At 44.8% G+C, this 23443-nt stretch overlaps 1 long non-coding RNA gene across 1 annotated transcript in view; it reads left to right on the plus strand.

The window, feature by feature from the left end:
- Positions 1 to 955: 955 nt before the first annotated feature.
- Positions 956 to 23443, plus strand: part of LOC310708967 — a 65604-nt gene continuing 43116 nt past the window's right edge. Inside the window, exon 1 of the long non-coding RNA XR_014527269.1 lies at positions 956 to 1087. This is a non-coding gene — a long non-coding RNA (uncharacterized lncRNA). The remainder of the gene's footprint in view (positions 1088 to 23443) is intronic.

The following is a 23443-nucleotide window of genomic DNA, read 5'->3' on the forward strand; positions in this document are numbered from 1 at the left end:
TATATATATATATGTATGTATGTATTACACTAGTGAATAAGTCTACATATATCTGTGTACGATATGTTTATGTTTGCCAGTATTTACATGTTCATATAATATGCAGAAGTTAATACATTTGCACAAACCCATATGTATTTGTTTGCTTGTATGCCTGCACTACATTGTGTGAATGAAATATACATTTTTCTCTGTCTCTGTATGCAAACACAAACATACACACACACAAGAATTGGGAACTTATCTACACATAGGTCTGTGTGCAATATTATGTTGCCATATAATATTTAGATATTGCAAAGATGCCACCTGAAACTACCATTTTTAAACTTTTCCCCCCTTCCAGATAGCCATAGGGATAAATGGCAATATCAGTAAATAGATGGATAATGGCTACAGATATTTTGCAATAAAATATCTTTTAGCCCCCAGACACTAAGAAGAGTGTTGGTTATTCACTGCCCCTCCCATTCATATATTTCTCTCTTCCAATAAAAAAAAAATACTAGTATTTTTTAATTGAATTAAAGCCTCAATAATGTTTTCCTAACTACAGCCCTCTGCTCCCTTTCGGAGTTGCTGGCAGAAAGGTATAATTTTGCAAACACTTTCTTGAAGAGCTGAGACTGAAGGACCCTCAACAATGTGGGCAGAGAGAATGGGAAACACCTCCACAAAGGAAAGGATTCTTAATAGCGGAGAATCTAAAAGGAACCCAGAGCAGGCCTGTCCTTCACAATAAGGACAGAGGGCCATGATTTGAATGGAGGGGGCCCCTACTTTTTAATCTGGACAAAAACAAAATGGTAATTAGGTCTGAAATCCCTGACTGGTCAAAGCTGTGGGGGCAGCAACTGGAATCTTTAGCTCCCTCCACCGCCCCCCTCCACCCAGGCCCCAAACAAGAAGAACTCTGTCTGTCTCCTCCTCTTTAACTTTATTTCATCAATTAGCTCTTTAAAAAAAAGCAGTTAGGGAGAGAGAGAGTCTTAGTCAACTACAGAAACTTTTAAAGGGGTGGGCTTTCAAAAAGAGGGCTCTCTTCTTCTTCTTCAGAACTGAGGGAGGCAAGACTTCCAAAGGGCAGGTAGGTTTTTTGGAGATATTTCAAATTTTTAGCAGCACAAAGTGGACTGCTGAGGGAAGCTTCGTTTGCATTGAAATTTAGGTTGGCTCTCTTCCCATCTCTTAACATCTCCTTGGCTTTCCCTTCCTGCTTATTCTAGATGCACCCAGCTCCTACAGAGGTTACCTAATTTTGTAGATTTCATTTTTTTTGTTTGTTTTAAGTGTGCATATTCAGATTTCAGGACTGGATAGCTTCCTTTCCGTCCAGCCCCCCCCCCCCAGCCTGTGATCTTATAAACACGTTTACTAAGGGGCAGATTCCACTGAACTCAACTGAAGTTACTTTTGAGCAAGCGCACTTTGCTAGTTAGCAGTGCACGCACCTTTTTGAAGTTGCAGTCACTCAGTTACCATGGAGGAGGTGGGTGTGAAGTAATTTAAAACGGTTGCAGCTGGTTTTGTCTCAGGATTTGTGCAGTTGGCATTTCATATTCCATTCATCCATGGGCCAGGATTTGACTGTGCCACATGTTGGCATTGTTCTGCAAAGTCGGTATGGTTGGAAACAGACAGTAATTATTTTATTTTATTTTGTCCCCGGGGTTTTGGGAGGGGGGTAGCTGCATCCTTCCTTGTGGTCTAGGAATTTGCCCCCCTGATGGTTTGGAGTCAAACCATATAGCACTAAAAGGAGAAAAACCCTGTAAGAACTATCTGAGCAAAGTTGATAGCAGGATTATTATTATTATTAGGAATTAGTTTGTGCAAACACCACAAATGACTTTGTGCCTGTGTCAGACCCGTTTCAGCTCTCTGAAAAGCTACTTTCTGCTGTCCAAAGCTATGACTGCTGTCCATAATGGAGTTAAGCTGCAATGCTTGCATCTTTGATGCTGATGCTCAACAGAGCTTAACACGTTTGTGGATGTGATTATGTCCTACATATTTTGGATTCGTTCATTCATGTTTAAAAAGTAAAAGTCGTGTGGTTTCTCTTGGGGAGGGGGGTGGGAGGCCGGGAGTTTAAACACCGAGATTTCAGGAAATATCCTGACTCTTAATTGATAAGCGAAGGCAATTTAAAGGAGGGAGAAGGGAGAAGGTTCCTAATCACACTTCCTGTTTCCTAAGTTTTGGGGTCGGTTGGGCTGGCATCTGTTCACCCCTTTGTTTATTTGGAGGAAAACGAGTTTGGATCTTTCTACAAACTGATGGTCTTGTAAGCGACACAACCAGCCTCCGATGTTGAAGAGGGTTTTGTATACACGCGTCTGTCTGCGTTATGGGAATGTAAGACGATTTGCCCCCGCCGTTATATTTCCCGTGTCTAAAGACCGCATTGTTTCAGCGATTCTCTCGGCTCCTGGGTTCTTTTGTCCCACAACTTTTATCCTCCCTTAAACAGAAGTCGTTCCTGTCCTCACGGAGATATATCCACACCTGTCCCGTTCACAAAATACGCCTTCCTCTGATCCGTATTAGTTAACCCCAAAACCTACCACGGGATGAATATCAGGCTTTTAGAAGCGAGCACAAGGATCTGGTCTCGCCCCTCTAGCCTGAAGAGGGTTCAGCGTGTGTGTGCACACGCGCGCTCGTGTGAATGGTGATGGAGAGGCAGGGCAGCTAATCCGGAGGCAAAGCGATCTGGGTTGGTTCCTGTAAACGCAGACCAAAGTGTTCGTCTGTAGGAGCTGCTATATACTGAACAGGTCTAACCTCAGCCAGGTGGTTGCATCTGAATCGTGCAGAGCTAGAAGGGACCCCGAGAGTTATCTAGTCCAATTGTGTCTCTGTATGTTTGTGTTTGTATTTGAGAAACTGATATGCTTCTAAGCAGATAATTCTTCGCGCACTATCAAGCCCTTTCATCCCCCCCCCAATTCCTTGCACAGTTGCCCACAGATTTCAAGTAGGAGGACTTAATCACACTATTGTAACTGCCCCCCCCCCGACATAAAATGGACCGCAGTGTGCTTAATTTTGGACCGAATGCTCCCTCCCGCCGTTCCCAAACAGAGATCAACGAAATGGTTCATAATAATTCCTGGTGCGTCGGTGGCAATTTGCCTTTCCTTTCGGAGAGCTCAGAGTTGCGTCTTTAAAATAAAACAAATAAAAAATCCTCGCACAACAACCTTGCGAGGTAGGCGACGCCCGAGAGATACCGGGCCGAGGTCACCAGCTGGTGTGCTGGGTGCGATTTGAACTCAGGCCCCAAAGCTCTGTTCAGCCAGAAACCCCGCTCCCCCCTCTTCTGATCAGATTCTGTGGATTCGATCTGAAACCGGTTCTAAGGAAAACCAAACCCCTGTGATGCGCAGATTATCCTTCCTATCGAAATTTAAGACAGGGACACGCACATTCTGTCTGGTGCAGTGAAATATTTAGCTTAGCTTTTGCAAACCAGAGACTCCCCGTTTGGGAAAGCACTGCAATGTGTGCTTTGGGTGACACGCTCCGAAATGTATCATCTCTGCCCTGACGGGAGTTAATTGCAGGAGCGTTTGGCCACAGTTTTTTTTTTTGTTTTTTTACTACGCTCGTTTTTCATTCGTTCCTTCTTCCGTCCGTTCATTCCATTCATTCATTCATTTTTATTTTTTTAAAAAAATGAGGCTAGGATGGTGCATAATTTTTCCTCCCTTACAGTCAGCACAGTGATTATTCTACTATAAAACCATTAATGCAAGAATCAAATCAAAATAGTTTATGGGCCAAAGCGCTCGTGCGTTACTGGAAGTAAATCACTTCCCACCCAGCGCCCTTCTCCAAAACGCAAACAGAAACCAGTCAGGGAAGGATCATAATTGTTGCATTAAAAAGAGGAGGGGGCGAGAAAAATACCCCCCCCTCTTTAGACAATGCGAGCCTCAGCCCTTAATGTTTACAATTCCACCCCCACCCAAAAATATGGTGAATTTAGATGTGTTAGATTTCAAAGTATTTCGTTTTTCTAGGATGGGTTTACAATTAAATACTTAAGAATACCTGAGCCCTGTGGGATGCCATCTTATAAAATGTGTCTTTTAAAACACACACACACACGAACACACAAACGCAAACGCCTCCTAAAACGATATCAATTAAAATAACCCATTTTTGAAAATAAAAAACCCTATTTCCCTCTTGATGTGAAATTCTATTCTTCCAAGGAAAACGGCTTCCTCTTTTAAAACTTTGCAGACTTTTTTTTTAAAAAAATTTTTCTGCTCAGGTTAATATTATTAACTGTGAACAGTTTTTCGCTTTGCACCCACCCCCTTAAATGATGAAAAATCGCGGGAGTCCCTTCCCCTCCCCAATCATTCTCCAACATCCCCAGCCGGAGCATAAAAAATATTTAATCGCAAACTTTATTGCGTGAATAACGCTGAGAGAAAGAGGCAATCTTTCAGTTTCACTTTAGTTTTTGTTTTCTCTCTGAGTCATTAAATGTTGCGAGAGTGGGGCCAGAGAAGATGGATTTCTCTCTCCCGTTTTTCCTTTAGCAGGAAGCTGTGCGGCGGGGCGGGGGGTGGGGCGGGGAAGGCAGTTGCCTTTTGTTATTTATTTATTCCTTTCTTCCTTAGATGTCCCAAAACGTTCTGAATTCTAAGGAAACAGCCAGCTGATTGATTCAGAAGAACTGCCTCCCCCCCAGCCAAAAACGAAACAAAACAAAGCAAAGAAAAAAAAAATCCCAATAGCACAACATAACCAGATATAGAGAGCATCTCTTTCTGGTACCCAGAAATGCTGGATGAAAACAAGCTTCCTTCCATGATTCTGCTTACAGGGTGTGTGTGTGTGTGTGTGTGTTAAGCATCAAGGAGAATCCATTGGTGGTTAAAATGGGTGCGCCAGAGATTATTTAAGGGATGGTGTGGGGCGCAGGGGAGGGAGAGAATAGTTCTTCTTGTGCTGTTTTCCTGAGAAACCATCACACAGATGTGATACGTTTATGGATCTCTTAAGCAAGTAATTGCAAAAGCATTGGGGTGGTGATGGTCAGCCTCTCTCTCTCTCTCTCTCTCTCTCTCTCTCTCTCTCCTGTGTGTGTCTACATTTGTGTGTGCTTTTATGCGCCAGTGTGTTGTGAGACCCATCGCCTCTTTGCCTCTCAGCATCAAACTCCCATCTATTTCCAACATGCAGGATGCAGCCTTCTTGTAGCCTCAATTGGCCAAATGATGAACTCCTGCCAATCTTGTGGGGGCAGCTGCCTTGCCACTGGGGTGAAGGGGGTCACTGGGGTGGGGGCAAAGCATGTGGGTGAGAGGAGGCGACCATGAGTCCTTTGCAGGTCTGCAAACTTCTGGGCGCTGCAGAGAGGAGGCAAAACTCTCCATTGGGAAGTTGCTGTTGTTTAGTCGTTCAGTTGTGTCCGACGCTTCGTGACCCCATGGACCAGAGCACACCAGGCACTCCTGTCTTCCACTGCCACAGTTTGGTCAAACTCTTGTTAGTAGCTTCGAGAACACTGTCCAACCATCTCATCCTCTGTCGTCCCCTTCTCCTTGTGCCCTCCATCTTTCCCAACTTCAGGGTCTTTTCCAGGGAGTCTTCTCTTCTCATGAGGTGGCCAAAGTATTGGAGCCTCAGCTTCAGGATCTGTCCTTCCAGTGAGCACCCAGGGCTGATTTCCTTCAGAATGGACATTGGGAAGAGGGATGCTTTTAATAGAGGGGAGAGCCTTTGATACTAAGTCAACGGAAGGAGGGGGAAGAGGGGCCAGGGTGGTCCATCTCCCCCACTGCCCCACCCAAATACTTGAGTTAACCGAAGGGCTACTGGATGCAGCTCATTTGCATGCCCACGTGTAAATGAAGTTCTGTATAGTACAATGGATTCTACCTTCAAGGGATGAGGAGAGCTAACCCATAGCAAGGAACTTGGGAGACAGTGGGACTTCCTTCTGAGAAGATGTGTAAGGGGATGGGGCAGCAAGCTGACAGTGGACTTAGCCTGCAGTGGGTTGTGTGTGTGTGCGCATATGTGTGGCTTTCATATCACCAAATCGTCTCCATTCAAAAAGGGGAAAAAATGCCACCTGGGTTTCGTATCCCCAGAAAGGGATCTCATTGCTTTGCTTGTTTGCCTCCTGAATCTGGGTCCAACTCCACCTTGTTTTAAAGAAAGTGACAAAGAAATATTTGCAAATGATTATGAGGGAGTTAATGCAGCTGGAGGCATGGAGCAATTCCTCAGCAATTCATGTGTGGAAATGGATTTCTAGCGCAGAAATCGGTCAGAGGAGAAACATTGCTCAGATCACGTCATCACCATCGCTTAATCCTCAGAAGGTTTGATGCACAGAGCGCCAAGATGAAATCCCCGAAGTCAATAATGTTCTTCCCGAAACCCTATTCATTTCAGAGGGACTTCTAAAAGAGCATCCTTGAATATATCTCATCCATTTCAATAACGCTTGCACGACTTCTCTGCTGCTCTCCTTCTTTCCCTTCTCCTCCAACCCCAGAACCACTTGGGATGAAATTCAGGGTGTACCTGGCCAGGCCTGACCGACCTAGTTACTTTAAAGTGGGGGTGGGGAACAGCCTAGTCATTATCATCTTGGGGTCTCATTATTTCCTTGTTGTAGGAAACAACACAAAAGTTTAGAAAAAATGCTCTCAGTTCAATTCTTTAAAAAATCCTTTCAGTCATAGTTGTCTATCTATCTATTTTACATCCAGTGTTAGAAATTAGCCAGGCGCCAGGCGCGTTTTGTCGCTGGCGTAGGTCCAATTGTGACCTATATTTTATTTTTTATTATTATAAAATAAGCATAATAAATAAAAATAATACATGGAGATTTCTGGGCATTAGGTTGGCGACCACATTTTAAAAACCACTGCCTTAGTTCATACTGTGCATGTTTCCCCTTCTTGCATAGTGGCACAAGTGAATTGTTGTAAGAGCAAGCTACTGTCAAGCAATGTAGTTAAGCTCATAGAATCATAGAATTGTAGCATTGGAAGGGACCCCGAGGGTAGGGCTGCCATATTTCAATAGGCAAAAATCCAGACACAACAGTTTAGCTTTTTTGGGCAAAGTTGTTGATCTTTATTAGGAAAATCACATCAAAAATAATAACTGTTGTTGAGCTATTATTAAGGAAAATCAGCAAAAACGACACTGCCAACATGGGTTGCCATACGTCCAGACATTTTGTCTGGGAAATTCTGGGTGTATGGCAACCTTTCCTGGGTGTCATCTTGCTAAGCTCCCTGGTGAACAGACATTCCGTTGTGGCGACTGCAACCTAGATTTAAGGTGGCATTTGGCACCTAGCTTATATTATCTAACACTGCTCACATAACATCCTCAAATGCAGCGGGCTCCAGAACACCTCACACATTTTGTTGTATGCTTGTTTCAGCTCTCCTCTTGGCCTGGATGCTAGCTATGATATAGGAGCACCATATCACCCCTAGGTGGACTATACATTCTCCTTGAGTTTGAATCCCATCCCTGATTGCTGCCATTCTCACCACACAACAGCAACAGTCGGAAGTTGAGTCCTATTGTCTTAAGTGGGGTTTTTAGACCCAAAATGCTGGGGATTAGGGTCGCACATCTAGAGAATTAGCTGGAAGGAAGAATAAAAAGAGGGACCCAAGACATCACACCACAGCAAAAATTGCTCATTATTTTAATTTTTATTAAAGGGATCTTTATATCTCTTCCATTTGCAAGAAATGAAATGAAATGCCAAATTGGTGTTTGATGCGGCGTGTTACTTTTCACGCATTTTCTACTGCAGCTGTTTCCTTCTCACGTTTCCCCCCCTGGTTTGATTTCTCTGATGCTTAGGTCAGCCGAGCTACACAGGAACAAACTAGTGCATGCAATTTCCAGTTTCTCTCCTTTGCTCCCCTCTCCTGGCTGGAATTCTTGCTCCATGCGGCTTTAGCAAAATGCAATTCAGGCTGTTTGGAGGACAAGGGGTCCAGATACCACCCAAGCTGGCCTCCAGCACCACATGGCCTCCAAGATTAAAAATCTGTCACAATGGGGAGGTAACATCCACCTTCTCTTAATAGAGTTTCCTGAGGACATGGATTAGCCACGCTGGATCTCAGCTCTCAAACAAATAGGGAGGCTCCTCAGCTCTGTAAATGACCCAAGGAGCAGAGGGATTTTTGATATTATTATTATTATTAAGTTCTGTCCTTCAGCTCTTTCCATTTTCAGAACACCAGGGATGAGAACAGGCAACCCACCAGCCAACTAAGTCCAAAGTCATTGCCAGAAACACCACCAGAGAAATAATCTGTCAAGAGACTTTCCTACAAAAGTTTTGTTCCAATGGACATAAAATATCGGAAGCTGCCTTATGCTTGGTCCATCAAGTTCAATATGCTCCACAATGACTGGCTGTGGCTCTGCAAGGTTTCTGGCAGGGCTCTCTCCCAGCCCTACCTAGAGATGATGGTCTACCACTGATGGTAGAAGATGGCCTACCACTGATGGTTTCCTCTTAAAATAAAGTAAGATTCTAGTCCTCATGGCGGGTCAGAGATCTGACTACTTGGGGTAGCAGTGATGGATGTGTGTTGAAGTACTTTGCCTTGATTTTATTTATTAGATTTGCATCTCACTTAATACTAATAGAAAGGCACCTCAAATCAATTTACAATATAGACCAGGGTAGCCAATGCAGATCCCTGACCATTGACCACACTGGCTGGGGCTGATGGGATTTGGAGTCTACAATATCTGGAGGGCCACAGGTTCCCCTTCCAATTTCACCCACACATCTACCCTATGAAGCATGTTAGGCTGAGAGATGGGGGCTGACTTTGCCACCCAGTGAGTCTCAGGGCTGAATGGGGGTTTGGATTCCATCTTCCTGACTCTAGTCCAGCTGCCACACCACACTGTCTCTGGGTTATACAGGGCTATGCTATCAATATATTCCCATGGCAACATCAAGGGCAGTTTTTGTGCCTGAGGCAGATATGAATGCCCCTCCCCCTGCCTCAATAATCCACACTTGGTTGGGCACCCCAAACCATATCTTTCTGCTGCCATAATTTATTGCTGCTGTAATTCTCTACGATTGCAACTCACCAGCTATGATTTAGTCAGGAGCATGCAGAAGAAGAGTTTGGATTTGATATCCCGCTTTATCACTACCCGAAGGAGTCTCAAAGCGGCTAACATTCTCCTTTCCCTTCCTCCCCCACAACAAACACTCTGTGAGGTGAGTGGGGCTGAGAGACTTCAAATAAGTGTGACTGGCCCAAGGTCACCCAGCAGCTGCATGTGGAGGAGTGGAGAGGCGAACCCGGTTCCCCAGATTACGAGTCTATCGCTCTTAACCACTACACCACACTGGTCTTCTAGAGGGTATATGGGTGGTCAAAGTGGGCTCCATGACACCATCGAAAGCATTCGTTGGCACCTCTGGGGCCTTATACCCTGAGCCAGCACACCTACACATTGCAGCCAGGAAGAAAGTTATGGAACAAAATGTGCAGGTACTCTTCCAAGTGATATCTGTGAAATGAGCCCGTCTGGCTGCTCCTATTGTCAGTGTTTTTAGCCAATGAATGAAGTCAGAGTTGTGATTGATAAGTGAGTTGTTTGGACATTAGACAATAGGAATCTCTGGGATTCCAAAGAGCTTCTGTTTCCCCCTCCCCTTTATTGCACTAATCCTGCTTCCTTATTTTCTAGTAGTTCTCAGAATCTCTGTAGTTTGCCTTTCGATTTGAAGCTTCCATTTTATTTTCAGGGATGCCATCCACAGGCACATAGGTTTACCTTACCGCACAGTAATAATGGGGCTGGCCATCAGAATTTAAACATGATGACCAATATCAACCCTCCTCATAAACAATATCTTGGAAAGCTCCATTTGGAAGGCCGAGGCACCTCCCCCCTACTCAGGTTTTGCTTCTCCTCCTTGCTCAGTGAACTTATCTTTCTCTCCCATACATTTTAGAAAATGTAGGAAAACATAAGTTTATGCAAATGTGCCTGATTTGTATCATTTGTGTGGTCCGCTTTAAGTGTCAAAAACAATTTATCTGCAATATCCCAATGATCCTTGGAACGTTGATAGCTTAGTCGGTACAGCATAACCCCAAGGTTGTGGGTTCAAACCCCACGTTGGGCAAAAAGATTCCTGCGTTGCAGGGGGTTGGACTAGATGACCCTTGTGACCCCTTCCAACTCCAGGATTCTGTGGTTTTATGAATCCTGGTAAGTTTGTCAGTATTATTGTCCTCATATAGGAGCGTTTCCACCCCCATCGTTCAGCCCGGACACTGAGGTCCAGTGCTGAGGGCCTTCTGGCGGTTCCCTCACTTCAAGAAGTGAAGTTACTGGGAACCAGGCAGAGGGCCTTCTTGGTGGTGGCACCCGCCCTGTGGAACGCCCTCCCAGCAGATGTCAAGGAAATAAACAACTACCTGACTTTTAGAAGACATCTATCTTAGGCAGCCCTGTTTAGGGACGTTTTTAATGTTTAATGCTGTATTGTGTTTTTAACATTTGGTTGGGAGCTGCCCAGATGGGTGGGGTATAAATAATAATAATAATAATAATAATAATAATAATAATAATCATCATATCGCAAAGGGTATGTACTAAAGCAGTGTGTGTGTGTGTGTGTCTGTGTGTGTGTGTGTATTTGTGTGTGTGTGTGTGTGTCTGTTGCCCATTGCCACTGCAACGGCTATGGCTAGATTTGAACCAGGGTCTTTAAGGGTCTAATTCTGAAAGAACACAGGAAGCTGCCTTATACTGAGTTGGTCCGTATAGTGACTTGCAGGGTTCTAAACTGGGCCTATTTCCCAGCCCTACCTGAAGATGCCAGGGATTGAACCTAGAACCTTTTGCATCCAGAGCAGAAGCCTAACCACTGAGCCATGTCCCTCTGTCATTGGGAGACAAAATGGTTAGGCATCTGCTAAGGCCCACAGCCTAGTGGGGGCTTGCTACCAATCCACAGAACCCTTGGCACTCCTACTTTACCTCCTAGACATTACTGTCTGTTCTTCTGCCCTCTCCAAGCATTCGTGTGCAAGTAAGGAGAAGCTTCTCTTTGCCCTACTCTGTCTCTCTGGGCAGTGGTGGGAAAGGCTGCAGCTCAGTGCCAGAACATGCTGAAGGTCCCAAATTCAATTCCTGGCACCTCTACGTAGGACTGAGAGAGAATCCAGCCGGAAACCCTGTAGAGCCATAGCTAGCCAGTGTAAAGGTAAAATATGGGTTTGACTCACTATAAAGCAGTTTCCTTTGTGGTGTGGACCAGGTTCAGAGGTCAAGCAAATGGGCATCCCTAACAGTGATGCCCCCTTAGAAACCTATTGCCCAAACTCCTACCCCCAAATTCCTGGGGCGGCCCCCACTCACAGCTCCCACACTACGGCAGCGAGCGCAGAAATCAGAGGTTTTCTAGTAGAAGAATTCAAAACGCCTTTAATGCACGGAAATATACGCAATCCCCCAGCCGCAGGCATCTTTCAGGGATCAGCCCCAAGTTAACAATTTGCTGCAGTAACCAAGCTTTTAAGTCTAAATAATTGCATTTCACAAGCGTTCTGTTGCGAATGCCTCCCCCTATGGTCTCACAAAATGTCACCGTTCCTAAAATACAGATGAGCGCTAACAATAGCACAGTTTCGCGGGCGAAGGTGTCTAACGGCTTATGCCACACAAGATTAGGCAGCGGTGCCTAAATTAGCAATGTGTATCCTCCCCACCCCCATTGTTTGCCTCTGAATGCCTTCCCCCGGGCAACAGTTGAGCGGGATGATGGCTATAATAATTCGAGCACCACCACTCCCTAATCCCATCCGAAACAAACGGGAGTGCGGTTGCATTTGCATCAAATAAGAACCACCTCAGTAACTTCAAATTCTCCTTTATGTTGCCTGCAGGATGCTGAGGAAGCCTGCTAGATAGTTAAGAAGTGGGCTCCCCCTGCAGATTAACAGGCCATTTCTGACATGATTATCATTATTGCAGCTCCCCGGCTTGCAATCCGAAAAAGCACACAGGGAAATGGGTCAAAAAGGAACATGCAGGTGTTTCACCTTTTTTCAGTGCTGGGACATTCAGAGGTGAAAACACCAGAAATACGACTTACAGGGTAGGGACTATGGAGCGTGCGAGAGGTTCATCTCCTTGCCAGTGTGCCCATAAAGAAGACTCAGGAACCCCTTATTTGAGAGGAGAAAGGTTATGGTACAGTATTTTTTGTTTGTTTTTGTTTGCAAAATGTGACAACATAGAGGAGCTGCAAACAGGAAATAAATATAATTAAACCTATTCAGCTGAATCAACATATAGTCCAGGCGGGGAAGTTCCCTAAGGCTGGAGGGATCAACTGCTCTTCACTCCTGGGCAAGTTTACAGGCTCATTCTGTGGCAAAGGATTGAAAGGAATTTTTCTTCCTTGCTATGTGAACCTGATAGGCACACTGTGGCCCTGCCAGCTCAGTGTTCACTCTGGTGTGACCTAAGAGTGCCCTTAACCCATCAACACCTCAAATATTTGTCTTATGAGATTCCTGTCTAGACTAAAAGCCAATTGAACCAATTAAAAACATGAGTTCCCCAAAGTGTGGAGAAGATAAAAAAGGAGAGTCCCAGGGCCAAAAAGGTTTTTGTTTTTTTAAAAGGTTGTTGGTATCTTGTTTGTCTCGAGAGACCATGGAGTGAAGTCAAACCGCCGTGGTCGCAGCACCAAGAGGCTGAGGAGTTATGCCTACACCAATCTGGAGGGTGATCCAGATGTTGGCTTGTAAACCTCCTTGCAACCAAAGAGTGCTTCCCTTCAAAATCCCCCTTCAGACCCTAAAGAGTCAACCAGCAAAGCCCCCATTGCACAGGGAAGAAGGGTGTTGCCGTGTGAAGAGAGAGGAGCCTGCTTGCAAAGCCAACTGGATTGGCTCCCCAACATGATCGGTTGCCAACTCCTCCCTAGGGACAAGCTATGCCAAGTCTTCTTCTGGAGGTAGAGTTGGGGTGTGGCAAATAGGTGCAATTTAATCCTTAATTGTCATTACACCAGTGTGCTGAAGTTCCCCCACTCCTAATCTACACATATGCAGTGGGATAATCTATTCGAATATACACCTATTCCAAAAGCTGCCATGCATGGGCCAAGATAATAATAATAATAATAATAATAATAATAATAATAATAATAATAATAATAAATTTTATTTATATCCCGTCCTCCCCAGCCGAAGCCGGGCTCAGGGCGGCTAACAACAATCAAAATAGTCCAACATTCTAAAACATTCATTATAAAATTGATTAAATCAAATTAAAATCAAATTAATGGCAACCATCAAGCAAAATTTTGTGCAGATTGCCAGAGGAGGGGGTCAGGCTGCGCCCTGACAAAAGGCCTGGTGGAACAGCTCTGTCTTGCAGGCCCTGCGGAAGGATGTCAGGTCCTGCAGGGCCCTAGTCTCTTGTGACAGAGCGTTCCACCAGATTGGAGCCGCGGCTGAGAAAGCCCTGGCTCTAGTTGAGGCCAACCTAACCTCTCTGTGGCCTGGGATTTTTAGGGTATTTTTATTTGCAGACCGTAAATTTCTCTGTGGGACATACCAGGAGAGGCGGTCCCGTAGGTACGAGGGTCCTAGGATACATGGACATGGTGAGACCAATTCATCCATTTGTTCTCATAGCTTTCCCAAACACCTTTATGCCAATGGTGCCATCCCAATGGCCTGCAAAAAGACTATTGTAACAAAGTATAGTCAAGTGACCAAAAAAAAAAATGAATTGATAAAGGATAAGATTTCAAAAACCATAGAACCAAATAGCAACATAGTAGGAGGAATTGTCCCTGCCTCCTTACCCCTTGTAAAGACATAGCAAGAGGAAAAAATTCAAGTCTCCACCTGAAAGTTATAAAAGTGGAGGTCCTTCTGTTATTCAGAGGAAATTGGCTCCAGAGTGAGGGTGCCGTATCCAAAGGCACCCTGATCCTAATACGCATGAATGTCAATTTTTCTAAAGGCGGATCCTACCATTCATCTAGTCCAACCCCCTGCATTCTACCTTACATGATAGCTTTCCATAAGCAGCATGATTTTAGCCCAGAGAGGCATCAAAACATGCAGCCCTTTCAACTTCCTGGGATTAATGTGAGGGACTGTGCCACGTGCCCTAAGTCAGAGGAATCTTAGAATGGTTATCATAAGCTCATATTCTGGGCCATTTAAAACATTCCCCCCATCCAAAATTCATCACTCACAAATTGTTTTCCCCTCTTGAAACCAGGGAAATTAATTGAATTTTCCTCATGAGATCTAGAACACAAGGGATAGAGTTTTCAGTTCAAAACAAAACAAAACACGATAGTTCTTTTAAGGTAGAACGTACCAACTTCCAGAATTGAAGTCCCTGTGTAGAATCTGTGCTGTGACTGTCAAAGCTCTGTTAGTCCGTTCAAGCTGTTTGCCTCTAAAATAAATATATAAATAAAATGAATTGAACTGGGCGAGTTTCTCCCAGAAATGGGGGTCACATGAGTGCCTAACCCAGAGAGCCGTCCCCAGAAATAAGCCATCAGTGAAGCTGACATTTTTGAAGGATTTGGTCCAAAGATTGTATGATTCCAAACTGACAGAAAATGGCACATGGCCAGTTATTTACACATTAAATGCCCTTTCCTATCTCGATGATAAAAAAAGCTTGGAAAGGTTAGCTAAGAACTGATCGATTGAAGCTGACAAACGGCAAAGGTGGCGGAGAGGTGGGGGGAAGACCCCGATAGTGTGTGTCTGTGTGTGCGTGTGTACGTCAAATAAACTGTTCCTTGGCTTTATTGCTTAGAAGGGCAATATCAGGTCAAACTTGCCTCTCTGTGAGTATGTGTTCTGGCTTTCGAAAAGCAAGCTTTCCCAAAGCTCGAGACCGATAAAAATTGATTGCGTAAAATTAAAACAAAATCCAATGGAAGAGTCAACCCTTTTGACACCTCATTTCCCACATCTCATTGACCCCTTATTTTTTTTGGGAAGCCATTCCACATTGCAGGAAGCAGGGAAAATGAAGACATACTTTTCTCTCTCCCCAATCCTCCCCAGCAACAATACTTCTGGGTTTTGCAAAATACAGCCTCTGCAGTTGAACCATATTTATTTTGACCAAACAGTACTATTCACTATTGACCTCAATGATAACTCAGATGATAAATAATCAAGTGTGTCTTTGTTATCTTAATATGGTTTTGCTCCATGTTTCCCATCATTAGTTTCCCTTTAAAGGAAAGTGCCATGGAGTCTTGGAATTAAATTCGGAATACCGTTGTGCAAGATGATTGTGAGAGTAGTAGTTACTACCACCATCACTATGAGTAGTAGTACAACTACTGCTATTTGATCTAGTAGCAGTACCAGGCATAACATAAAATTCTGTACCGAACAATCCACATTCTGTGCCAAGAAAAGATTCTTGTGAGCTCAGCTGATGTGACTTGGCATATCTTCCTATATACCGTATTTTTAGTTCCATAGGACGCACACACATTTCCCCTTCACTATGGGGCGAATGCAGGCTTTCGCTGAAGCCTGGAGAGCGAGAGGCATCGGGGCTCACGGACCCTTCTCGCTCTCCAGGCTTCAGGAAGCTATCTGCAAGCCTTGCAAGCCCGGTGGGAGTTCCCGCGGTCTCACAAGGCTTGCGGGCAGCAGTCTGCAGCCCGAAGCACGGGGAGCCCTCCGGAGGGCGCCCCGTGCTTCGGGCAGGTGTGCGCAAGGCTTGGTGCGGCAGCCGCGGCTGGGGGGAGGAAATAATTTTTTAAAATTCACCCCCCCCCCAAATGAGGTGCGTCCTATGGGCCGGTGCGCCCTATAGGACGAAAAATACGGTACCTAAAAACACAAGGCTGTCAACATGCAATTCCCATTGGAGGAATTGTAGTGCCACACCACAGACCCAGATATGCATGAAGTTAGGTCAAGGGAAGGGAGCAGAAGAGAAAGGAGGTTTTTAAATGGCAGTTTTAATCTACAGCAGAGGTTAAAGTAAAGGAGGGATGGAAGGAAGGAAGCAGGGGAGTTGTGTGGGTATTGGGGGAAGGCCTTGAAGGAATTGTGACGATATGGGGATGGAGCATGAAGGAGCTGTGAGGAGATGGGGAGGTTGCAAGGTTGGCAAGCAATGTGAACAGAGCAACAGTTATGTGTGTGTGTTTATAGAGTCAGATATAGAGTACATTATGTTAGATACTCTATTCTAGTTACAAAAAATGGACTAACAGAGCTAAAATTAAACCTGTCTGACAGATATCTAGGTAACTGGCTTTTCCCACACTGGATTGAGTCCTTAATTAGGAAAAAGAGCGTGTGCACACACTGTACATTTGTTTCATTTGCTGACATAAATAAAATACTTTAATGATCAGTTACTATTTCTGGCTTCTGCAGATTTTCCCGTCGGTCCATCTCTGTACCTGTGAAAATCTGTCATGCTGCAGTGTTGACCAAGGAAGAGAACCTAGGATGGGGCTGTGTAGGCAGGAAGCAGGCTTCTCTGATTTCTTAATGGCTTGTCGGGGGGGGGGGTTGTGTGTCACTAGGAGCAGGGAGCAGGTTTAGCCGCTCCCTTCAATGGTCTCCTCCTGAGTGCACCCCTTTCAGTCTCGCTCAACTAAAGGAAAGGCTGCTGTTCGTTCTAATGGTATGTAGGTATCATAGCTCAGCGGCAATGCATATGCTCTGCAGTCAGAAAGTCCCAGCTCCGATCACTCATTCATTTCCCTTCTCTTTAGGTATTATAGTAGTGGGGTAGCTGTGGCCCTTCAGAAACAATTGGATTCCAACTTCCATCAGGGCCAATGGGATAATGGAGGTTTGATCGCTTCAGAAAATTGATATACCTCTTGGTTGTAAAACAAATAAGCACCACACAACAACAACCCTCCAAGAAGCTTTGTTGTTGTTTAGTTGTTTAGTCGTGTCCGACTCTTCGTGACCCCATGAGAGCACACCAGGCACTCCTGTCTTTCACTGCCTCCCACAGTTTGGTCAAACTCATGCTGGTAGCTTCGAGAACACAGTCCAATCATCTCGTCCTCTGCCGTCCCCTTCTCCTTGTGCCCTCAATCTTTCCCAACACCAGGGACTTTTCCAGGGAGTCTTCTCTTCTCATGAGGTGGCCAAAGTATTGGAGCCTCTGCTTCAGGATCTGTCCTTCCAGTGAGCACTCAGGGCTGATCTCCTGCAGAATGGAGAGGTTTGATCTTCTTGCAGTCCATGGGACTCTCAAGAGTCTCCTCCAGCACCATAATTCGAAAGCATCAATTCCTCGGCGATCAGCCTTCTTTATGATCCAGCTCTCACTTCCATACATCACTACTGGGAAAACCATAGCTTTTACTATATGGACCTCCCAAGAAGCTTAAAAAGAGAATAAAACAAGAACACTATCAGGAAAAACAGTTAAAGAAAACTATTTACAGCATTCCAAAAAACAAAATCAGCAATAAGCTAATACTCTCTCTTTTTCTTTTCTTTTTTTAATTAATTTTCTGGTTTAAACAAACAAATACAATAAATTTAATCAATCATCCATTCATTTCCTTATCCACCACTCCACCTAGCAATGACTTCCCTCCCTCCAACTGGATTTCCTTTTTCAATCTACTTCCCGCAGTCTCTTTTTATTTTCCCAGTCCATGTTGTAAGATTTATTTCAGTCCTGCTAGTGTCTTCAGATTCCTACAGTTACTATTTATATAATCCATAAATTTACTCCAATCTCTTTGGAATTTTGCTTCATCCAGGTTTCGGATCCTGCAGGTCAGTTTTGCTAGTTCCACATATTCCAACATCTTCGTCTGCCACTCTTCCACTACTGGTAACTCCTGTACTTTCCATTTTGGGGCAAACAAGATTCTCACAGCGGTCATTGCATACATAAATAACCTTTGATCTGCTTTTTCAATTTCCTCTCCCATCAAGCCCAGCAAAAAAAGCTTCCGGCTTTTTGGGAAATGTATATTTAAACATCTTTTTCACTTCGTTGTAAATCATTTCCCAAAATGATTTTGTTTTTTCACATGCCCACCAAAATCACCAATAAACTAAAAGCAGAGCATGGGAGCCAAAATGGGACGTCTGAGATTGGGATCAATCCAGGATGTCCTGCTTAAAACGGGACAGTTGTGCAGTATGTGTTGGATATCTTGTGAATTTAATAAAAAAATGCATAGCCTCCTGCTTTGCAGGGGGTTGGACTACATGATCCTCACGGCCCCTTTCAACTCTACAATTCTGTGATTCTATGACGTGGCAAAAAAACAATTTCAGGACCCTCCATCTGGGATCAGCGAAGTCTATGTTTACGATTTAATTATTATCAAGTAGAGATGGAGGAATGGGACTGGTGAACTCAGAATGGCTTCCTTGAGAAGCCCTCTAGGGCTTTGAGGAGGGCAACCAAAATGGTCAAAGGCCTGGAAACGATGCCTTATGAGGAACGGCTAAGGGAGCTGGGCATGTTTAGCCTGGAGAAGAGGAGATTAAGGGGTGATATGATAGCCATGTTCAAATATATAAAAGGATGTCACATAGAGGAGGGAGAAAGGTTGTTTTCTGCTGCTCCAGAGAAGCGGACACGGAGCAATGGATCCAAACTACAAGAAAGAAGATTCCACCTAAACATTAGGAAGAACCTCCTGACAGTAAGAGCTGTTTGACAGTGGAATTTGCTGCCAAGGAGTGTGGTGGCGTCTCCTTCTTTGGAGGTCTTTAAGCAGAGGCTTGACAACCATATGTCAGGAGTGCTCTGATGGCGTTTCCTGCTTGGCAGGGGGTTGGACTCAATGGCCCTTGTGGTCTCTTCCAACTCTATGATTCTATGATTCTAGGAAATCTTTTTTTTTTTAAATTGTCATAAAAAAAAAATCTGTTTGCTGCTCAAACATCATTAGAGAAGCCTTCAATTCAGGTCCAGATCTTTCGCAAAACAAGGTGAAGCTTCCACATGCTAAGCTACATAGCACAGTGCTTTCTGTCATCTCAAAGCCGTTCTTGTACGGCGCTACAAAATATTTTTTTATATACTTCCTGTCCTCTCTCTCTCCCCCCCGCCGCCCCGTCTCCTGCACCTTCCTTCTGCTAGTCATTTAGAGAGCATCAAATAATTCCCAGGTTCCAGCAGAATGCTGCGATTCAGATGGAAGAAAAACAGAGGAAATGAAAGGGAGAGCCATGGAAAGTTTTGCTGCAATCATATTGTGTGGGAAGGAGAAAAGCAGAAAGCTTGTGATCAAAAGGGCCTTTTTAAAAAAAAAAAAAAAAAAAAGCACAATGCCTTAAAATAAGATTTTAAAAATCAGTTTACTTTTTTTTTGCAAGGCTTACTTATAAGCCCTACATCTACAGCACAGTTATATAAATACTAGCAAGCTGAGGTTGTTGACATGCCATTTTCTAATAGCGAGGAACAGACATCCGAGTTACATATGCAGGGTGGAAAAAGAGGGGGCCAGCCTAAATGTGGTGCTGAAGAGAACTTCCCTCCATGGGACGAACAGTAGCGTTCTGGGGAGGGGGTTTGTGTGTGTCAGGATCCTGACAGGATGGGAAAGGGCTGATTCCTCTCTCCTTGCTATGACCCTGGTCCTGTGTGGGCATCATAAAAACAAACAAACAGAAAGAACTGTGAATGTTCAAAAACACATTCAATGCCACATTAATTTTGGCTCATGCTGAACATTTCTGTAGCGGAAGGGGCAATCCTGGAGCAGGGGCAAAACTAGGCTTTATTTCAGCTGGGTCAAAGACCCAGTTGGGCACCACCCCATGTGTATTTATGTACACAAACACACACAGGCTGGGAGATTTAGTGATGTCCCTCTGCAGGCTTCACCGGGGCATGAAAAACCGTCTAGACCCCTGGATTTGGTCCTGCAATGTCCCCCTTTCCCTTAAGATGTCCCTCCACCAGGGCCAGGGCCTTCTCAGTGATGGCTCCGACCTGGTGGAATGCTCTGTCCCATGAGACCAGGGCCCTGCAGGATTTAACTTCCTTCCACAGGGCCTGTAAGACAGAACTATTCCGCCTGGCTTTCAATTTGAACTTAGACTGATCTTTTATTCCCCTTCCTTCTCCCCCTCCGCTTTTTGTGAAGATTACCTGCTCTGAGATCTCACAGCTAATTCTCCCCTGGTCTCCTCACTGGCCCTAATTTAGCCAGCTAGCCCTGGTGATCATCTAATGTTTATTGGATGGATTTCTCCCCTAAAATGATTTTTGAATTCTGAATTTATTGGTATTTCATACTGTATTTTATGCTGTTTTTGTTGCATCAATTAAGTGTTTTAAATTTGTTGTTAGCTCAGTTTTCTGAACTGGGAAGGGCGGGGTATAAATAAAAAATATTATTATTATTATTATTATTTATGTTCTTTGGAGAAATGTCAGAGGGTATGGAGTTTTGCGACCCTTGACCCAAGGAGATAAGTAACTATGTAACCTTTAGAAGATACCTGAAGGCAGCCCTGTATGGGGAAGGTTTTTTTTTTTTTAATGTTTATATATGTTGGAAGCAGCCCAGAGTGGCTGGGGCAACCACGTCAGATCATAAAATTATGATGAGGATGATGGAATAGGACGCCCCTATTTTCACTGGAGAAAGTGACCCCCTAAGAGGGTCACAGCTGAGGGGTACAGCCATTAAGGACAGATTCGCTTGTTGACCTTTCTCCTGCCTTGTCATAAGCTGCCTTAGCATGAGACTCACGTTTGCCATCACCTTGCAGCAGATAAAAGCAAAACTGATTACCCTAAGCAAATAATAATAATAATAAATGCAGGTACAGTTGTTGTTGTTGTTTAGTCGTTTAGTTGTGTCCGACTCTTCGTGACCCCCTGGACCAGAGCACGCCAGGCACTCCTGTCTTCCACTGCCTCCCGCAATTTGGTCAAACTCATGCTGGTAGCTTCGAGAACACTATCCAACCATCTCGTCCTCTGTCGTCCCCTGCTCCTTGTGTCCTCCATCTTTCCCAACACCAGGGTCTTTTCCAGGGAGTCTTCTCTTCTCATGAGGTGGCCAAAGTCTTGGAGCCTCAGCTTCACGATCTGTCCTTCCAGTGAGCACTCAGGGCTGATTTGCTTCAGAATGGAGAGGTTTGATCTTCTTGCAGTCCATGGGACTCTCAAGAGTCTCCTCCAGCACCATAATTCAAAAGCATCAATTCTTTGGTGATCAGCCTTCTTTATGGCCCAGCTCTCACTTCCATACATCACTACTGGGAAAACCATGGCTTTTACTATACAGACCTTTGCTGGCAAGGTGATGTCTCTACTTTTTAAGATGCTGTCTACGCTTGTCATTGCTTTTCTCCCAAGAAGCAGGCGTCTTTTAATTTCGTGGCTGCTGTCACCATCTGCAGTGATCATGGAGCCCCAGAAAGTAAAATCTCTCACTGCCTCCATTTCTTCCCCTTCTATTTGCCAGGAGGTGATGGGCCCAATGGCCATGATCTTCGTTTTTTTTGATGTTGAGCTTCAGACCATATTTTGCACTCTCCTCTTTCACCCTCAATAAAAGGTTCTTTAATTCCTCCTCACTTTCTGCCATTAAGGTTGGCTCATCTGCATATCTGAGGTTGTTGATATTTCTTCCGGCAATCTTAATTCCGGTACAGTAGATGGTCTTTATGCACAGATTTAGTGTGCCTTGGATCAGAACTGGAAGGCTACCCCCCCTTCACCTCCACCTGTGAAAGAGAGAAGAGGAAGCAAAGGAGGAAGGCCAACTTCAAAGGAATATTTTGCAGACCAGGACAGATCCTGAACCACCAAGCTGAATGGAGGGCACAGCACCTTCTTGAAGGGCAGTCTCTTGCAAAGACGATTGATAAACCTGCTTTTTTCCTTCTTGCCGGGTTCTGCAAAGATAGCGGGGTTGTCAAACACCTGGCAGGTCGCAATTCATACTGCAGTGAGTCACGGGCTCTGCTGGCTTGGTTGCGACAGAAAGCAGAGACGGAATGGATTTTCTTCTCCTGCACCCCTCCTTCTTTGTTCCATGAAGTCTCTCTGTTCTCTTGCCTTATGCCAAATCAGACTATTGGCCCGCCTGACTCCGTACTGTCTATCCCAGCGCCCTGCAACCATTGGGTCCCCAGGCCCAGCTGGACTACAACTCCCATCATCTGTGACTGTTGCCTCAACTGGCTGGGATGATGGGAGTTGCAGTCCCAACAACATCCGAGGAGCCAAGGTTGGAGAACACTGGTCTACTTGGCTGATTTCTGAGAAGGGGATTTCCCAGGCACAGCTGGAAAAGCCAGCGAATGAACTTGGTGCCTTCTGCATGCAGAACACATGCTCTTGAAGGTACAACCCTTCAACTTCTGCTTTGCCTCTGAGCTGGGATGGACCCCCACAATCCATTTTGGGAATAGTAGTAGTAGTAGTAATAATAATTTATTATTTATACCCCACCCATCTGAATGGGTTTCTCCCGTCACTCTTGGCGGTTCCCAACAAAATATTAAAAATACAATAAAACATCATACATTAAAAACTTCCCTAAACAGGACTGCCTTCAGATGTCTTCTAAAAGTCAGATAGTTGTTTATTTCCTTGACATCTGATGGGAGGGCGTTCCACAGGGTGGGCGCCACCACCGAGAAGGCCCTCTGCCTGGTTCCCTGTAACCTCACTTCTCGCAGGGAGGCAACCGGCAGAAGGCCCTCGGAGCTGGACCTCAGTGTCCAGGCTGAACGATGGGGATGGAGACGCTCCTTCAGGTATACTGGGCCAAGGTCGTTTAGGGCTTTAAATAGGTCAGCACCAACACTTTGAATTGTGCTCGGAAACCCACTGGGAGCCAGTGTAGGTCTTTTAGAACCAGTTTTGTATGGCCCCCGTGGCTGCTCCCAGTCACCAGTCATGTACATCATTCCTCCTTCCTTCTCCTGCATCAATTCTGCTGCCCCTTGATTTAATAGTAAAATATCAAATTCTATAAATATTCAAATGAGGCAAAAACTGCCTAGTTTCTCTCTGCTTGTTCAGTCTACTTGTAATATGATCTGGAATGCTGAATTTAGTAGTGAACGGCCTAGGCGCTGCATTGCAATCTGGGCATCAGCTGTGAAGGCCAGTGCCAGAAATACACCAGGTCAGGCAGGGAGTGAGATGATCCCATTTCAGATTCCTGTTGCTCTGTCTTCTTGGCAGAAATTGCTTCCTCATCCCTCTTTGCTGGATATTCTGCTGGATGCCCCTGTTAACCAAAGCCTCCCAGTCACCAATCTAGCTGCCACATTCTGGATTAGTTGTAGTTTCCTGGTCACCTTCAAAGGTAGCCCCACATAGAGCGCATTGCAGTAGTCCAAGGTAGGAAAGCTGCCTTGTCCCAGGTCAGACTATGGGCACTTCCACTGGGACC

Source organism: Podarcis liolepis, assembly GCF_965112155.1.
Source record: "Podarcis liolepis genome assembly, chromosome: 6".
Taxonomy (NCBI): domain Eukaryota; kingdom Metazoa; phylum Chordata; class Lepidosauria; order Squamata; family Lacertidae; genus Podarcis; species Podarcis liolepis.